This window comes from Triticum dicoccoides, chromosome 4B (assembly GCF_002162155.2).
Source record: "Triticum dicoccoides isolate Atlit2015 ecotype Zavitan chromosome 4B, WEW_v2.0, whole genome shotgun sequence".
Lineage (NCBI taxonomy): Eukaryota > Viridiplantae > Streptophyta > Magnoliopsida > Poales > Poaceae > Triticum > Triticum dicoccoides.
In genome coordinates, this window is record NC_041387.1 from 397,726,623 (window position 1) to 397,744,677 (window position 18,055).

At 45.4% G+C, this 18,055-nt stretch overlaps 1 long non-coding RNA gene across 1 annotated transcript; it reads left to right on the forward strand.

Annotated features, from left to right (window-relative positions):
* The first annotated feature begins 769 nt into the window (after nucleotides 1-769).
* On the forward strand, nucleotides 770-2,418 carry LOC119296310. Its single transcript, XR_005145093.1, has 2 exons — nucleotides 770-1,744; nucleotides 1,839-2,418. It is a non-coding gene; the product is annotated as an uncharacterized LOC119296310 (long non-coding RNA).
* Nucleotides 2,419-18,055: the final 15,637 nt, after the last annotated feature.

The following is an 18,055-nucleotide window of genomic DNA, read 5'->3' on the forward strand; positions in this document are numbered from 1 at the left end:
TTAGGCAAGATGACATGATGTAGAGGGATAAACTCAAGCAATATGATATAAACCCCATCTTTTTATCCTCGATGGCAACAATACAATGCGTGCCTTGCTGCCCCTGCTGTCACTGGGAAAGGACATCACAAGATTGAACCCAAAGCTAAGCACTTCTCCCATTGCAAGAAAGATCAATCTAGTAGGCCAAACCAAACTGATAATTCGAAGAGACTTGCAAAGATAACCAATCATACATAAAAGAATTCAAAGGAGATTCAAATATTTCTCATAGATAAACTTGATCATAAACCCACAATTCATCGGATCTCGACAAACACACCGCACAAAGAGTTACATCGAATAGATCTCCAAGAAGATTGAGGAGAACTTTGTATTGAGATTCAAAGAGAGAGAATAAGCCATCTAGCTAATAACTATGGACCCGAAGGTCTGTGGTAAACTACTCACACTTCATCAGAGAGGCTTTGACGTTGATGTAGAAGCCCTCCGTGATCGATTCCCCCTCCGGCGGAGCGCATGAAAAGGCCCCAAGATGGGATCTCACGGGTACAGAAGGTTGCGGCGGTGGAAATAGGGTTTTGTGGTGCTCCTGGATGTTTTCAGGGTATGTATGTATATATATATGTATATATATAGGGTGTCACTATTCTAATCCTGGGATTATAATAACTATTTGGATCACAATGTCCTATATAGGAGCCACTGTGGCCTTCCTGAACTCTACAGTGAAAAGGAGAAAAAACACCCACCCCCAACCACTCCCCCGATCCCCACCAGCCTATCCCCCACCCGATCCCCACCTTCCTCGTCCCTCCACAACCGCCGCTGCCCCTGGTGCCGACGCACCTCTCGTCGCCGGCCATCCCTGCCTCGTCGCCGCCCCCCGACCCACCAACCCACCCCCGCCGGCACCGGTGGCGCGCGCCGCCCCCTAACCGGGTCTCACGCCTCCGCCGCTCCCACCAGGATCCAACCATGGCGGCCGCCTCTCCCCTGCTTCAAGCATGGTGGCCGTCTCCCCCTGCTTCAACCGCAACGGCCCTCCCTCCATGCGCTCCGCCAACCGCCACCGTCGCCTTGATCTGACCAACCACCGCGGCCCACCGTCTCGCCTTCCTCGGGGTGCCCCGCCCACCCTCCATATGAGGGCCGGTGCCCGTGGTCGTTTCCTGGATCCCGGCGACCACATCCATCCACCACGCACTGCCACAGAGGACCTGCGCTCAAATCCCTCCTCCGCAGTGGTGTTCGAACCGCAGCATGGGGTACCGTTGACCTTCCACCGGAGGCCGCTTTGACCTCACTGGAAGCCACTCCCTCTCCACGCGCACGACCGGTCCCGCCTCCTCCCGGCGCGCCACCGCCCTGACTCCTCCCTGCGTGCCGCCTCTCGACGCGCCGCCACCTCTCGTCCTCCCGGTGCGAGGCCGCCGTACCCACCTCCTCCTGGCGCGCCGTCGCCTAGCCTCCTTCCGGCGCGAGGCTTGCCATCTCCTTCAGGGCGAGGTGGGTTTGGACTTCAGCCCCTCCTGCTCCTCCCGGGCACCGCCGTGCGTTCCCACCCAGAACCCCGCTTGCTCCAGTGCACCGCTGCTGGTCCCTGCCCTGCACCCCCCTCCTCCCATGCGCAGCTGCGCGTCCCGCCCTGAACCTTGCCTCCTCCCAGCCGGCTCAGCCCTGCCCTGCACCCTGCCTATGCTTTATGTCCACGGCTAACTATCTGATGTTTGTCTATCACTAGGTGCTAATTCTTTATCTAATTGATTCTGATCTACAGCAAACAGTGTTCCCAAATCTGCAGAAGGAGCTCCTGATTTTTTATGTCTGAAGTTCAGGTGTACCATGGAGACTACTGCGGCCGTTTGAAATACTAGCAGGCGCCGTGCTAGCCAGCTGCAGGTCACGGTCTCCTCGAGTTGCATGTCGTCTAAATCTGGAGTTCTGGACTGTTTGATCTACCGGGTTGGCCTGCGCCGACCGTCGAAGGCTACCGAGGTGGTGCCCCACTGCTGCCTGCATCTCCCCGCTCTTTAGGTTCAGAAAAGTTCATCTTGGCGTGGGGCGAAAGTTCAGCTGGTGGAGCACTGGCAACAACAACGTTTTACTGTGTTGTGTAGCCTACGGCTGCAGCTCCATTTTCCTCCTGAGACTGTTTTAATTCTTGTGTTTCTTCTACTGCCAACAGAGAAAAATAGCCAGCACCGAGCTACTACTGTTTGTTTTGCTTGAACAACCAATTTAGGCATTACCAGGAAGAAGATAAAGCAAGAAAATTATGGAGTGAAAGAGATAAAAGAGTAGTGTGCCTACATGGTGTGGATATGAAACATGCTGTGTGTGAGAGGATAAGGAATGTGTGTTACTATTCAGTGATAAAAACAATTTGTGGTTCAAAGAAAAAGCAATGTTCTATTACCTAGTGCTCATGATTAGCTATAAAGCTTGTCTTTTTAACCTCCGATTCACACTGGAACATAAAAATATGAAATACCTGACAATAAACAAGAAAAATAACATTCAAAAAAGCCAAAAACTTCAATGAGATAAACAAGTATATATCATTTAGTCTCTCACTTCAAAACACATGAGAAAAAAAGAAAGATTATATGTGTGACCATGCAATGTGCTCTAGTGTCCTCGATTAGCTCCTAATAAGTAATAGCTGTATGCGAGCATGTGGAAAAAATAACCCAATAAAAACATTGTTCATAAAAACAAAAAAGAAAACAAAAAAGACAAACCCAATAAATGTTCGTAGAAAAAATTATGAGAAGTTCGAACTGTTCAAATCTAGAAGCTCAAAATAATAAAATAAATTTAAAATTTTCTAGTACTCGCGTCCCACCTCTTTTCACGCAAAAAAATAGAAGGTCTCTCATGAAAACAAAAAAAAGGAATTTCACAAACAAATTGTACGAAAAACCTAGATATGTAGCAAAAAGGAAAAAATCATACGTGTTTAACTTAAAAACAAAAATCGTAAAATTCCTTATAGGGTATAATGGATCAATTTTATTTCCCCCATTTCTCAAATAAATACATGGAAGTTCAAAATAAAAAAGCGTAGAAGTTCAAACTAAAATAATAGAGTAGTTTGCTGTTTAAAACAACTAAGATTTTTTTCATTGCTAAATAATGAAAAGTGAGAATTCCAAACAAAAAATAAAGCACTTTAAAATTTATAAAAAACGAAAGAAGTTCAAAAATTTATAACAAAGAAATTTAAAAAACTTGATTTTCCTTGTTATTAAAGAATAAAACTAAGAAGTTCAAATTAAAATAAGAGAGAAGTTCAAAGTTTATAAAAACCTCAGATTCTTGTTCTAAAGAATAACTCATAAGTTCAAATTAAAATAAGAGAACAACAAAAAAAAAGTTTTCAAAAAGATTCTCCCTGTTTTTAAAAAAAAATCTGATTTTCCCTGATACTAAAGATTAAACCAAGAAGTTCAGCTTGTGTAACTCAGAAAGTTCAGGATTTTTCCTGTTACTAAAAGAAATAAAACTAGGAAGTCCATATTAAAAAGATGGAGAAGTTCAATGATTATAGAAAACTCAGATTTTCCTCGTTATTAAAGGATGAAAACAAGAAGTTCAAAAATAAAATAACAAGAAGTTATTTTTTTTTAAATAGAACATTTCAAAAATTTCATAAAAAAGATTAAGAAAAAAACCAAAAAGTCTATATTAAAAAGATGGAGAAGTTCGATGATTATAGAAAACTCAGATTTCCCTCGTTATTAAAGATTTGGAAACAAGAAGTTCAAAAATAAAATAACATGAAGTTCAACTTTTAAAAATATAACGCTTCAAAATTTCATAAAAAAAGATTAAAAAAAATTCAAGAAGTCCATATTAAAAATATGGAGAAGTTCGATGATTATAGAAAACTCAGATTTTCCTAATTATTAAAGAATGCAAACAGGAAGTTCAAAAATAAAATAACACGAAGTTCAACTATTAAAAATAGAGCACTTCAAAATTCATAATAAAAGATTAAGAAATAAAACCAGGAAGTACATGTTAAAAAGATGAAGAAGTTCAATGATTATAGAAAACTCAAAATTTTGAAGTCCTTGGTCGGAGAAAGTTAAATTTTTTATTGTGAGAGACGTTTATACAAAAGGAATATTATTTGTGTAACACTTACGAATGGATGAGAAAATTACAAACAAAAATACGTCCCAGAAGTTCAACGTGAAAACAGCAGGAAGTTCAACTACTATGCTAAATGAATTTCAGATGAAAAACTTTCAAAATCGTCGCGAGTATGAAAAAATGATCAACACGGGAAAGTTGCGTGTTTACAGCAGCTTTCCGTCGGTATATCACCCGCTCAATTCCCGTGAGTGGGATGGGGAGCTACGAGCAGTGGATGAAGTTCTACGAGCAAAAAAATCACGTGAAAAACAGAGTGAAGTTCAGGTACACGCACCGAGAAGTTCAGGTTCTTCACGCGGTGCATTTTCAAAGAATCTGTTTCGCGGCAGAGGCAGAACGAATGATCCCGCCGTTTTCGAAATTACTTGAAAACGGCTAGGAATCAGAGAATAACGTCAACATGAAACAGTTTCGCATTTTCCGTAGCTTTTTCAACGGTATATTATTTGCCCAATTCCGATAAAGTTTGTAGAAATTATGGCAAAAATACGTTTTTCACCATTTTCGAAACTAACTTAAAACCGTAAAGAATTGGGGAAACAATACATACCAAAAAGTTTTGCATTTGTTCAAGCTTTCCAACACCATATCATTTGCTGCATTCGGACGCACAGTTAAAACATTAGCTCGAAAATACGAACTCGGTAGGACTTGGATCATTTTCTAAATTACTCTTAAACCATTCAAAATTAGAAAAAAAACTTTCTAGATGAGGAAGTAGCGCATTTTCATAAGCTTTCCAACGCCATATCATATGCCTCCATTGGATTAGCCGTTTAGAAATGACATCGAAAAAACGAACTCAGCTGTTCGGTTTACGAAATTTTACATTTTTTCAAATTACTCTCCAACCATAGGGAATTAGAAAAAACTTTAAACATGTGGAAGGAGCGGTTTTGCAGCAGCTTTCCAACGCCATATTATATGCCTCATTCTGATAAATGGTTTAGGAATGCGATCGAAATTACGATTCACGTTTTGTGTGTGAAGAAAAAACAGTTTTCAAAACTGCTCTTAAACCGCTTACATTTTGCGAAAAATTTAACTTGGGTCATGATACTCGTGTCCATAGCTTTCCAATGGTATATAGCAAGCCCTATTTGGGCAATGTTGTGGGAAGTTCAACCTAGCACAAGGGGAAGTTCAGGTCGAACAACTCTGGCAGTAAAATCGCAAAAAACGCGAGTTCTTCACGACCCAAGTGCAAAATCCGCCTATGAGCGATATTCCTATCTAAAACGAATATTTAGTTGCTAAAAATCGTTTGAAGATTACACTTACATCACATGGATCACGATTAACCAGAAAAACTCGCGGTAGAAGGCGCGATTGCGAAGATAGCCCGAAGGTCGGGTTCGTACAAAGAGAAGTTCAGGCGCGTTACTCGGGCAGTTCAGGTTGTGATCAGAATATTATTCTTATCCCGTGATCAGAATAGTGTGTGTGTGTGTGTATATATATATATATATATATATATATATATATATATATATATATATATATATATATATATATAGGCAAAAGAAGTCGGTCAGGGGAGCCACGAGGGGCCCACGAGGGTGGGGGCGTGCCCACCCAATGGGGCGCGCCCTCCTACCTCGTGGCTTCCTTGTTTGCTTCTTGACATCCACCCCAAGTCTCCTGGATTGCGTTTGTTCCAAAAAAACTCCCCCGAAGGTTTCATTCCGTTTGGACTCCGTTTGATATTCCTTTTCTGCGAAACACTGAAATAGGCAAAAAATAGCAATTTGGGCTGGGCCTCCGGTTAATAGATTAGTCCCAAAAATAATATAAAAGTGCTTAGTAAAGCCCATAAACATCCAAAATAATATAATTGCATGGAACAATCAAAAATTATAGATACGGTGGAGACGTATCACGCGCGCGCGCGCATGTGTGTGGGAGAGAGAGCAAAATCTCAAAACAAAAGGTGCTATGCTGGAATCCCATTGTATGTATTCATATGGTTCCGGAACTCGAGTTAACTTTAGGCATATGTGTGAGAGACATAATTATACTTTGAGACATTAGTGGCTGTGGGTGGCGGAATTAAAGGGGTGGGCGTGTTCGACAGAGAGAGCGTGTGTGTTTATGTGTGAGAGACTTGTAGGATGGGGTAGAAAGACGAATTCTAACCTTGACGGAGGGAGAGAAATACACGAAGTGCACGTGTGTGATTCTGATGCCCACAGGGAAATGAGATATGTATGCGTGTGAGAGAGATTGCACAATTGATTCACATATCACTATCTAGCGATCGTGGACATGCATCGCTTGAACATAAATCAATATCTACTTCGTATCGTGGCCAAAGGTACAATATCGATTCAACGATATAAAGATTGGACACTCACATATCACATTTTTTCTATCTAAATAAACCTTTTCAGTTGTGCATGCCAAAGTTACAGTGATGTTTCTTCAAACAACCAATGTAGCTATCATGTACATGCACCATTGTTACTCTTGTATTCAAATTCATTAGTCTTGGATGATTTAAGGTTCTATTATGAAGTAATATATGCAATATTTATATATGAATTCAATGGGTACGCAATTTATGAAATGGAGGCTATGTCCTTGGTCCAGGAGACCAACAGTTACAATACCGCCCTCATCTACATAATAGGCTGGGGTTGCTTTGGTAACTTCCGATTCCCCCCACCACATGGCACCCCCATTTCCTCTTCCCCTCCCGCAAAAGCGACTAACTCCACAACACCAGAGCATATTACATCACACCGTCCATACTTCATCGGCCTTTCTACCCCTTCCCTCTCGAAACCCTAGACTGCTCATCCACCGGCGTACCAGAGCCCATTCACTGCCAGCGGCGTCCACCTCACCGGATCTGCTTCTGCGGCCGCATCTACCCCTTCCCCCTCCCCTAGAAACAAGTAGACTGCTCATCCACTACTGTATCATAGCCCATTCAGTGCCGACCTTGTCCACGGTGTCGGATCTGCTTCACCGACACTCTCGTCAACCGCAGCGCACCTGCAATGGCTCATTCGTACTCCCCACCGGAGACTCTTCATCCAAACCCCCCGGAGCCGCCCACCGACGCCCCCGTCGACGGCCTCTGATCCTCTTCGCCGACACCTTCCTCAACCCTACCAGAGCCGCTTCACCGACACCATCGTCAACCCTACCGGAGTAGCTTCTCCTATACAATTCTCAATCCTACCGGGGCCGCTTTGCCAACTCACAAGTCCACGGCCTTAGATCCGCTTCGTCGCACCCTCATCCAACCTACCGGAGCAGCTTCTGACGCCCCCGTCCACGGCCGCAGATCCGCATCATCGACACAATCCTAAACCCAACCACCGGAGCAGCTTCACCGACGCCCTCGTCCACGACCACAGATCCGCTTTGCCCACACCATAGTCCACCCTACCAGAGCCACTCCACAAACACCCTACTCGACAGTTCTAGATATCCTTACCGGACCCCGACAGCCAGCGCAGCGTTATCACCCTTGACGCTAACCTGATTCTCACCATATGGCAAGATGCCAAGCACCCGCCACGGCCTAGGTACTTGTCACCTTTAAACCCATCCAGCATCACCTGCACGATGTACTTCAAATATACTAACAGGTCATTGTTACCTGTTATGCAGCTGGCAAAAACTACAAGGATGATGTTTCTTCTGGGTCTAACAGCTTGGCCAACCAAGATCCTGGACTGAGGCATTGCTATGATCTTGTAAGTGCGTCTCTCTCTCTCTCTCTCTCTCTCTCTCTCTCTCTCTCTCTCTCGTATTGTTGTGTGCATGCCAGCGTGCTTTGCTAGGATTTTTGACTAGTAATCCCTTTGTGCAGACAATGCTTTCTACTACTGGCTGCTAAATTAGATATGTAGATGTCATACATGATACTACCTCGTACCTCCGTTCCTAAATACAAGTCTTTCTAGAGATTCCACTATAGGCTACATAAGAAGCAAAATGAGTGAATTTACACTCGAAAATGCATCTATATACATCTGTATGTGGTCCATACTGGAATCTCTACAAAGACACATATTTAGGAACAAAGGCACTACATTACACAAAATCGTAGGTGGCATGTAGGAATTCTAGTGCACTACATTAAGCTCCCTTAGAGTGCCTGCTAGTCCAGTACACAGAGTCATGGCTAGTTTATGCTACACACACAATTATTAATTGGTGGTTTAAATATGCGCTAGGGATATGCAATGTATTATCATGTAGAGATGTCTGAAATTAGCCGTGTCAACTTGCAAATAGGGTTACATAAAGAAAAAGTACAAGATGTATGTGGCAATTTCATGGAACATCGCAAAAATAGAAGAGGCAGCGGTGAGCCTATATAGTGTGCTATTGGTAGGTCACTCCTCCATTACAATCATCGTGACGTGTTATTTGTATGTCAATTCTATTGGCCAAGTTTCTTAGGGACAGTTATTACGAGTTATCCTAAGAAAATAGGCACATGTGAATATAAGCTCCAGGTAATAAGCCAACCAGTTCTTTTCATTGCCTTCCTTTTCAGCTTATCTTTGGTATGATCAGCGAAAAGTTTAGATTGCATTATATTTTTTCATTTTGCTACCCATATGAAAATTAATTTGACTTGAAAACATCACAAATTGAACCCAGTGCAGTAATTAATATGATAGGAAAACAGACCATCACTATTTGTTCAAAATGCAAATACAAAGATACCATCTACTTGGCACATTCTACTTTGGTCAATGTCTTCAATAGAGATCCCATTGATTAATTTAAACAAAGAACGCATGACCCACATTTAAATGAAGAACAATTATTTATTGAAATTCGATGGTCCAAGTGGCTGGTTATTTTCATATAGCAGCACCACCTGAAAGCATCATATAGCAGCAGCAGCAACTCATCATACAGCAGCAGAAGTAGTGTGCAATTCATCATATACCAGCAGCATATCATAGTAATCCATCATATAGCAGTAGCAGGAGCAGCTCATATAAATTCATCATATAGCAGCAGCAGGTGCAGCTCATAGAATTCATCATACAACAGCAGCAGGAGCAGCTTATAGCAACTCATCATATAGCAGCAGCAGCAGCTCATAGCAATTCATCATATAGCAACATCTCATAGCAATTCATCATATAGCAGCAGCAGGAGCAGCTCATAGCAATGCATCATATAGCAGCAGCAGAAGCAGCTCACAGCAATTCATCGTATAGTGGATCGAAATGAAAATTTGGCAAAAAAACTGAGGAGATCCTCACCTTGTTGGATGAGCTCATCCTTTAATAACACCTCAAGGCCACGGCCTGGGAGGAGGGAAGGGGGAATAAGGTGCCTTCTGTCGCAGTGTGGCATCAGCCGTAGTTGTGCGGCGCCCGCCGGAGTAGTGTGTTGGACGGACCACATTGGAGCAGCTGCTGGAGACCATGAGAATGAGGGGCGGCGCCATAAGGAGGAACAACCGGGGAGATTTACCCCTACCCGCTGGCCATGTAGCCTAGCTGGACAGAGCATCGTCGAGGACCAGGCCAAATGGGACCAGTGGCGACGACTCGCTAGAGGAACCATAGTGTTGTACGCAGGGGATCAAGGTAGAGGGAAAGGGGAGAGGAGATGCAAGCGAGCAGGGCAATGAACGCTTGCGTGTTTGTTTTTACTTGTGGGTCAGGTGTGACGCGGGCGTGAGCAGTTGCATTTTGAGTGTAATATAGGTAGACAACAGAGTGATTTCACTATTCCCCTTCCCTTCAATTTTTAGTGAGCTTCTACCCGAAACACCCCCTCCAAAGCGAAATAAGTTAAGCCCAAGCCCATAACTCCAAAATGACTTCTTTACATCTTTTATGGCTTATTTTGACAATAAGCCCCGAAAAGGCGGAATCGAACTGGCCCTTAACCTGCAATTCAATTGTGCGTGTAATGATGAATCACTCTGCCTGCTATAGTGTACATTTAGGCATCATCATACATGGCATAACCTAATACATGTGCATTCCATTGTAGAATCTATAATATGCAATGTTTATGTTAGTTCATATGTTGCACATGATGTTTAAATGCCCCTTAAATCTGGTTAGTCAAGTGATTGTCTTTAGGCCTCATTCTTTGCTTCTTTTCTTGATATGTAAGATTTGCTCACACATTTGTTCAATTGCTTGTTTGCATCAGCCAGCCATACTAGGACTGTTTGCTTTGATTACTTGCTGTTCTTGACCTAACACTCTAATAGAGCTTGTTAACAATTTAAACCCTATGGGATGCTATAGTTGGGCCTTGTCTAGGTGACATAAAGGTTTGGCTGTACACTAAAGTAGGCTCTCCAAGAGTACCTGGAGATCTAGTTCAAAGGTATGCCTAGTTTTTACATAGTGCAAACATAGTAAATGCTCATTTCATTGTGTGCAAGTGCAATAGATGTGGCATGTTTCATTATGTGGTGATGTTTTGTTATAATCTCATCCTTTTGTGTTGTTCACAGACTGTAAAGTACGCATATTTATCTTCCAAGGAGACGAGTAACTAGTTTGTGTCACCTTGCAGCGGGGGTGCAATGAAGATATGATTGAGGATTTCCAAGTACAATATGTTAGGAAGGAGCCTTGCAAGAGAAGTAGGAACTGCACTGAGCCTGTTCAACCAGTTAAGGTAAGTCACTGTATCTAACTAAACAGTTCAATTCCTTGTTTGTTTCAGGCATAGTTAATTTGCTCTTTTCAATTACTTTATTTGTCCTCAGTTAATGAGCTTCCCAAACAATGATGCCTGATGTTGGGTACTTCTATAACTATTAGTTGACATAATTAAAGGCCTTACCGTTTAATTACTCTGGTGAAGTGTGCCTGAAGCTTTGAAGTCTATTAACCAACTATTATTGCATGAGGCTCACAATCTAGTTTATACTAGGCTAATGATTGCATAGTTTTGCTTGCTGTAGTAGGTTTGCAGAAATCCCTCTGTTGTTCATTATGCTCCCTAAGACTTTAATTGAGCTATAGAATGGCCAACTGCTTGCTTACTTATACGCAACATGATGTCTAAATTTGTAACTTGTCTGTGTTTTGGATTGGCCCCAACATCATGCTCCTCTAGTGAGCTAAGAGAGATTTCTGTATGCAGGCTGCACAGACTACCTTTTTTATAATTTTTAAAATATCACCTATTTATGCTTCATGACGTGTAACATTCTTGTTAGTCCTATTTTTCCATGTACAAAATAGTCTATCTTGCTCGCTTCACTGTTGTAATTATATTTTTGCCCTAGTCATGTGTACTTACAAAAACATTTCAGGATGAAGTGACATCAACACAAAGATCTGTGAGTAGTGCGGCATGGCCGTTACCGAATCATTATGGATTGGAATTGGAATGTGCTGATGTTCTCGAGCATCAACTAGAGGTGGCAAGACAACATGTACATGATTCTCAACGTACAATCAACAAGTTGAGACATGACATGCATGTATTAGATGCATGAGCCAAAAAATGAAACAAGACACTAAGGTAACCACAAAGGAATTGGATATTTTGCAGACTGAAATTTGTGCTATCTGAATCCGGCCAATCCTATTTTCTGAAGAGATTATAGTTCAAATGGTAAGTTCTGTTGATGCGTGTCCATGATGTATAAGCTTTATCTGTCCAGTGTATGTAATTTGTTGTTTGTGTACGCTTTATTATCACTGGTGCCGAACTATAATGCCCAGTGGGTATATTCGGCTGTAATTTCTTTATTGTATAGTGTAGGACTATTCTACGTTTCTATGCCTTAGTCTTTTTATTGTATAGTGTATGTTTTTAGAGGCGATAGTATAGAGTAGGATAATTCTTGAATATGCTATATCATTGAAACGGGGGCCAACACGCCCAAACATTTCCTAGACGCCCTACAAATGAACAAACATGTGTAGTCAAAGCGAGCCTTAATTGGGCTGGTCAATACTATTAAGTGGATCTCAAATGATGTGGCCCGCCGTAACAACGGCTCTTAGCAGGCCGTCAACAGGTCTAAAGCTCGATAGGGCCGTATAAATGGCAATGGCCCGCAGGCCTTTAGCAGGCCAAAATAAATGTCAATGTTGTCTCGGCCCTTTTACTTTACGGGCCAGTAAGAGGCCAAAAGTGTTATGGGCCAGAGGAGGCCCAATTTGCAAACTAGGCTTTTAACAGGCCGAAAGTTGCGTTGGGATGAAATGATGCCCTGCGGAACATGGGCCTCTAATGGACCTAAAGTCAAAGGCCCAACAGTTGTGCGGGCCATTAACAGGCCGAGAGACAAAATGGGCTAAGAGTTGGCCCATTTACCGAATGAGCCGAGGACTGGCCTAAAGTCACAATGGGCTAGAATTGGCCCAACTGCAGAATGGGCTGAGAAAAGGCCGAATGACGTTCTGGGCCATTAACGGGCTGGAACTAATGATGGGCTGCTAACAGGCCAAAAGAAGCTCGGGCCACAATTGGGCCCAAAAATGTAGCGGGCCATTAACGGTCTTAAACTAGCGATAGGCTGGAAATTGTAAAATCTAGAATGTGCCTTTGATGGGCTGATTCTGTGTAACTTGTATGGGCCGTACTTGTAAATGGGCGTGACTCAAGTATGCCGCTAATGGGCTGACCCGCTTGTTTTGACAGGCCCGACCTTTTCACCGAAATGGGCCTATGTTGGGTCGTGCCATGTGTAGACGTTTCATAGGCGCCTCCTGTCCAATGAGTGGATGACATCTGTCCCAACGGTGAGCCAACACATGTTTCCTCCGTCAAATTAGAATTTTATATGTGGAAAATCCCCATTGGTCCGAGCTGTTAATGGGTTATCGGATCCAAAACTGGACCCCATAGCTCAACAATGAGCCGTTACGGTCGATGCGACGTGTCGGTCACCCTTGACGAAAGCACTTCTATGACGCACGACTTATCGTCATGGAAGTGGACACTTCCGTGATGATAATTTTGGTAATGTCATGGAACACTTCTACGACAACACATGTATGACTATCTTAATTCTGTCATAAAATCGTCATGGATGTACATGCATGACAGAAAATGTGACCTATTGTGACAAACATGTATCATCACAGAAGTGTATTTATTTTGTAGTGTAATCTCAAGCCTCTCTTGCTTGCCATTTCCTCCAAAAATTTTAGCTCTAGGCGAAGAACGTAAACGCTGCCATGAGCAACAAGCCTTCTTCACCTCCATCTGCATCATCCCATTTCCTAACTTGGATGAGGTGGTGCCAGCTAGATGGGAGGACTTGAGGAATATGAGTCTTGAGGACGAACCATGCTTAGAGGAGGGGCTATGTCGGCGTTCTGGGAACGGGGGTCCCCAAACTTGCCTGCCTGCGGCCTGTTACGTGGCTCAACCAGTGGCCCAGTGCGGCCCATCTTCATCAACCAAACGCTCAAGACCTTCATGAGGGTCCAAGCCTCGCGGGGAGGACGACGCAAGGCCTCCTCAGGAGTGGCCTCACTAGGCAGGCTTGCGAGGAGGCAGAGATATCAAGCAAGGGGTACCTCGCGAGGTTCCCATGTCGCAAACCATGACGATCGGGACCAGGCAGGTGCCAGCTCGCGCAGTGTCCTTGTTTCCTCTTTGGTGCAAAAGGGGGCAAGCGCAGACGCGGAGTACCGAGGCATCAGGCAAAGGTTTCCATATCGGTGCAACAAGAGCAAGACCAGCAGGACGGCAGGATGGTGGTCACCGTGGAGCCCAAGACAGCGTCATCACCAGCGCCTTTGGCAGGCGAAGACCACCTTTTGTCAGGATAGCTTGTACTAGCTGTCCCCTTTCAAAATGGTCGTTGTTGGATCCCTTCCCGCTCAATATTTGGGAAGAGGACCAGGGCCTCTATAAATAGGGCTAGCCACCATAGTAGAAGGACAAATTAAGCTCATCCGCACACCACACCACCCCATGAACACCTCTCCTCGCGAGGCTATTCTTCCTCTATACTATTCATCATCAGCCCAAGAGGCAATCCACCACCACACACATGAGTAGGGTATTACACCACAACGGTGGCCCGAACCTGTATAAATCTTGTGTCTCTTGTGTTGTTCATCGATCTAGCTTAGGGATCGTGGCGAGGCAGGGAGCGAGATTCAGTAGGAGGAGATCTTCGTGCGCACCCCAGTGTTTGAACCTTAAGGGTTTTGCCGGAACCCGATATCCGACAGGCTAATAACAAGGTGAAGGCATAGAGATCAAAGAGGAGGAACCGGAACAAGATGGGGAAGATGGACCCACTCTAGATGAGTATCCTCCAAACCCTTACAAGTTCAATATTCGATGATCTATTTTTTTATTTCCTCTTGGGCCTCCCCAAAAGGAACGGAGAAAGGAACCACCTACCCCATAGGAGAAAAAGGAAAAGATCAAGAATCTGGAACAAGTCTCAAAGGCATGTGTGCACACTCTTGGAGAAGGGGTTGATTCTTATTGGTTGATGAGCAAAGACTTAGAAGCACGGGGTCGATGGTCTCTTCCATAAGATCGGTCTCATGATTGGTACTCTTAATCAAAACACTACACGACTTGAGTTTTTGACCCAGATTGTAAGATGCTCATAAGAGGGTGTGATAGAGGAAATCAAAGAGTGCTTCAAGAACATATACACCGCCTGCAAGGATACTGTCGGTGTCAAAACCGGCGGATCTCGGGTAGGGGGTCCCGAACTGTGCGTCTAGGCGGATGGTAACAGGAGACAAGGGACACGATGTTTTACCCAGGTTCGGGCCCTCTTGATGGAGGTAAAACCCTACGTCCTGCTCGATTAATATTGATGATGTGTGTTACAAGAGTGGATCTACCACGAGATCAAGGAGGCTAAACCCTAGAAGCTAGCCTATGGTATGATTGTTGTTCGTCCTATGGACTACAGCCATCCGGTTTATATAGACACCGGAGAGGGCTAGGGTTACACAAAGTCGGTTACAATAGTAGGAGATCTACATATCCGTCCCAAGCTTGCCTTCCACGCCAAGGAAAGTCCCATTCGGACACGGGACGAAGTCTTCAATCTTCTATCTTCATAGTCTTGGAGTCCGGCCGATGATGATAGTTCGGCTATCCAGACACCCCCTAGTCTGGAACTCCCTTAGTAGCCCCCGAACCAGGCTTCAGCAACGATGAGTCCGACACGTATATTGTCTTCGACGTTGCAAGGCGGGTTCTCCTTCGAACTTCATGTTCCTGTCGAATAGTGTCCGGCTTCCTTATAAATGTTGTGCTCCTTGGCTTCTACGCCCAATAATGGCCCTCTTCCACGTGTCGTATGAATGCGAAAAGCTAGGGTATTTTTACATTTTACCCCCTAGCCGTGCGAACGAGCCGCCTATAAGAGAGGCGAGGATCTAGATCCCACTCACACCATCCTCCATCCGCAAGTTCTCATCGAAGCGCCTCTCACAAAAATCCATTCTATCATGGATAGTCGACGCGGCTCCTCCTCTCGCGCTCCCAGCCCTAAGCCGGGAGATTGGGGGAGATGCTCAGTTCCACACAGCAAGCTGGTGGCGCTCCAAACCGAGGGATATCTTCCCCCAACCTTCGTGGTTCCGGTTCGAGCCGGACTGGCCACCTTCAGGGGCGGAAAGCAGGCGGAGAGCGTCCCCAACCCTTCCAAAGGAGAGCGGGTATGCTTTGTCCCTTATCTAATAAGGGGACTCGGATTTCCCATACATCCATTTCTCCGGGGGCTCCTGGAGTTCTACGGACTCCAGCTCCACCACCTCACCCCTGCCTCCATTTTGCACATCGCGGGCTTTGTAGCTCTGTGCGAGCTATTCTTGGGCATCGAGCCCCATTTTGCGCTGTGGAAGAGGTTGTTTTGCCTCGTACCCCGTTCTCACGAGGGGTCGATATATCAAGTGGGCGGAGCCGAAATATGGCGCATCGCCGGGACCGGAATCTATCCGGCACCCCGAAGAAGGCGTCTGAAGACTGGCCTTCAGAATGGTTCTACATGGAGGACGCCCCTCTGCCGGATCCAGTTCGGATCGGCCTCCCGGAGTTCAGCAATGCTCCCTTGAAGAAACGCCAGAGTTGGCGCCCGCGGAGCCCACAACGGGAGGATGATGGGAGCATCCATTATCTGATGGGCCGGATTAGGTTACTGGCCCACTCCGGATTGACCATGATTGGAATCATGGCCACTTGCATTATGCGAGGGGTGTAGCCGCTCCAATATAGGGGCCACCCCATGTGGGATTTCAACGGGGAAGATGACGCCACGCGTCACGGCCGCAGAGGGCCGGGCTCGGCAGCTGATCTGGCAAAGATCCTGTTCGGCTTGTACAAGGGGGAGGAGGAGGACTTCCTCCGCACGAATCCATTGAATGGATTCTCCATGAATAACCCTCGGAGCCGGGTAAGCGGATGTTCATCTACCCAATCCATACTTCCAAAGTCAAGTATCTTACTTTGTGATTTTGACGCAGGAGCTGCGCCGGGACGTGGAGGGCATACGAAGCCTAACTCCACAACCCGAGGATCCGGAACGATCCCTTGATACGGCCTCTGAAGAGGATCCGGACATAAAGGTGGAGCTGATTGACGGGGTGTTCCACCAACTCAGCATGGACAATACCCTAGTCGCCATTACGGCTGACTACCCCAGTTTATTTCCGGCCTCCCAGGTGACTAGGACCGAGGTCTTGACACCATTATTTGATCCATGCTCAATTCTGACCATCCTATACTGATGGTGCATCGCAGGAGGTGCCTTTAAGGCGGGAAGCCGAACCTACAACGGCTGACTAGCAAGGGTCAGTTCGGCCCAGCAGGCGGAAAAGGAGTGCGACGCGAATCGAGACGTCGCCGCAACGGTACGGCGTACCGCTGTTTTTAAGGGAAGGATCCCTAGGAGGTATATTAATGCTCATAACTTTTCTAGGAGAAAGAGCGCTCGCCGGACAGAGTCTGGAGAGGTTGCCAATCAAGCCTCCGCCAGCCATGCTCCATCACGTGGTCCGGAAGGAGAGGCTAACACAAGGCATGCGCCGGATGCTCCTCCAACGGAGGATGCCGACAGGCTGTCCGCCACCCGGTCGGAGGTGGAAAGCGCCATGAATCACAGGCGTCGCCGGACAGTTCTTCGTGACGCGTGTTTCTCCCCGAAGGCATTAAATGCCTTTGATGCGGGAAACGCACACCTCCGTGCCGCTCAAGATGGTTTAACCAGAGCCACGGAGTAGTATGTGAAAGACATACGGGTAAGTAATTTTAATAGTTATATATGCCAGTAGCCCCCGAGACTTAAAATAGTTAAAATAACTGATTTAAGGATCATTTATTATGCAGGATCTTACGGAGAAGAATACCCACCTGTCCCAGGAGCTCCAAGAGTGCAAGGCCCAACTTGAGGCCGCACTGGCCACCACAGGGGAGCCACAGAGACCTCTGCTGGTAATACGTACTTTGAAAAGATAATTAATTAACAAAGTTCGGTGTGTGCATAAGTCTGACAATAATATTGCAGAGGGCGCCGGACTAGATCCGGACAAGCAACAGCTACTGCGTCAGCTAAAGGCCGACGAGAGGGTGCTTATGAAGGTGCAGCAGGAGAGGAACATGCTCCAAGATGCCCACATCCAGCTAGGAGAAGAGCTGAAAGATGTTCGGGCCCAGCTGTCTGGCTCCGTGAAGGAGAATCAGCGGCTTCATCGCGGCATTTATAGTAAGTGCTTGAGCAAATTCCTTTGAAAAGAAGAATTCGGCGAGGAAGTCGATTGACAGAAATGTGTCTTTAGGTGTGCTCACAGGTCGCCCTGCGGAGGAAATGCCCGGTTCAACGGGTGATCAACTTCCTGAGCTGGTACAATTGCTCGAACGTGTTCGGCAGGCGATGAGTGGCATCGTGCATGCCTTATGGCCTTCCGTCTCCCTACCTGAGGGCCTTGGAGGGCTTGCTGAG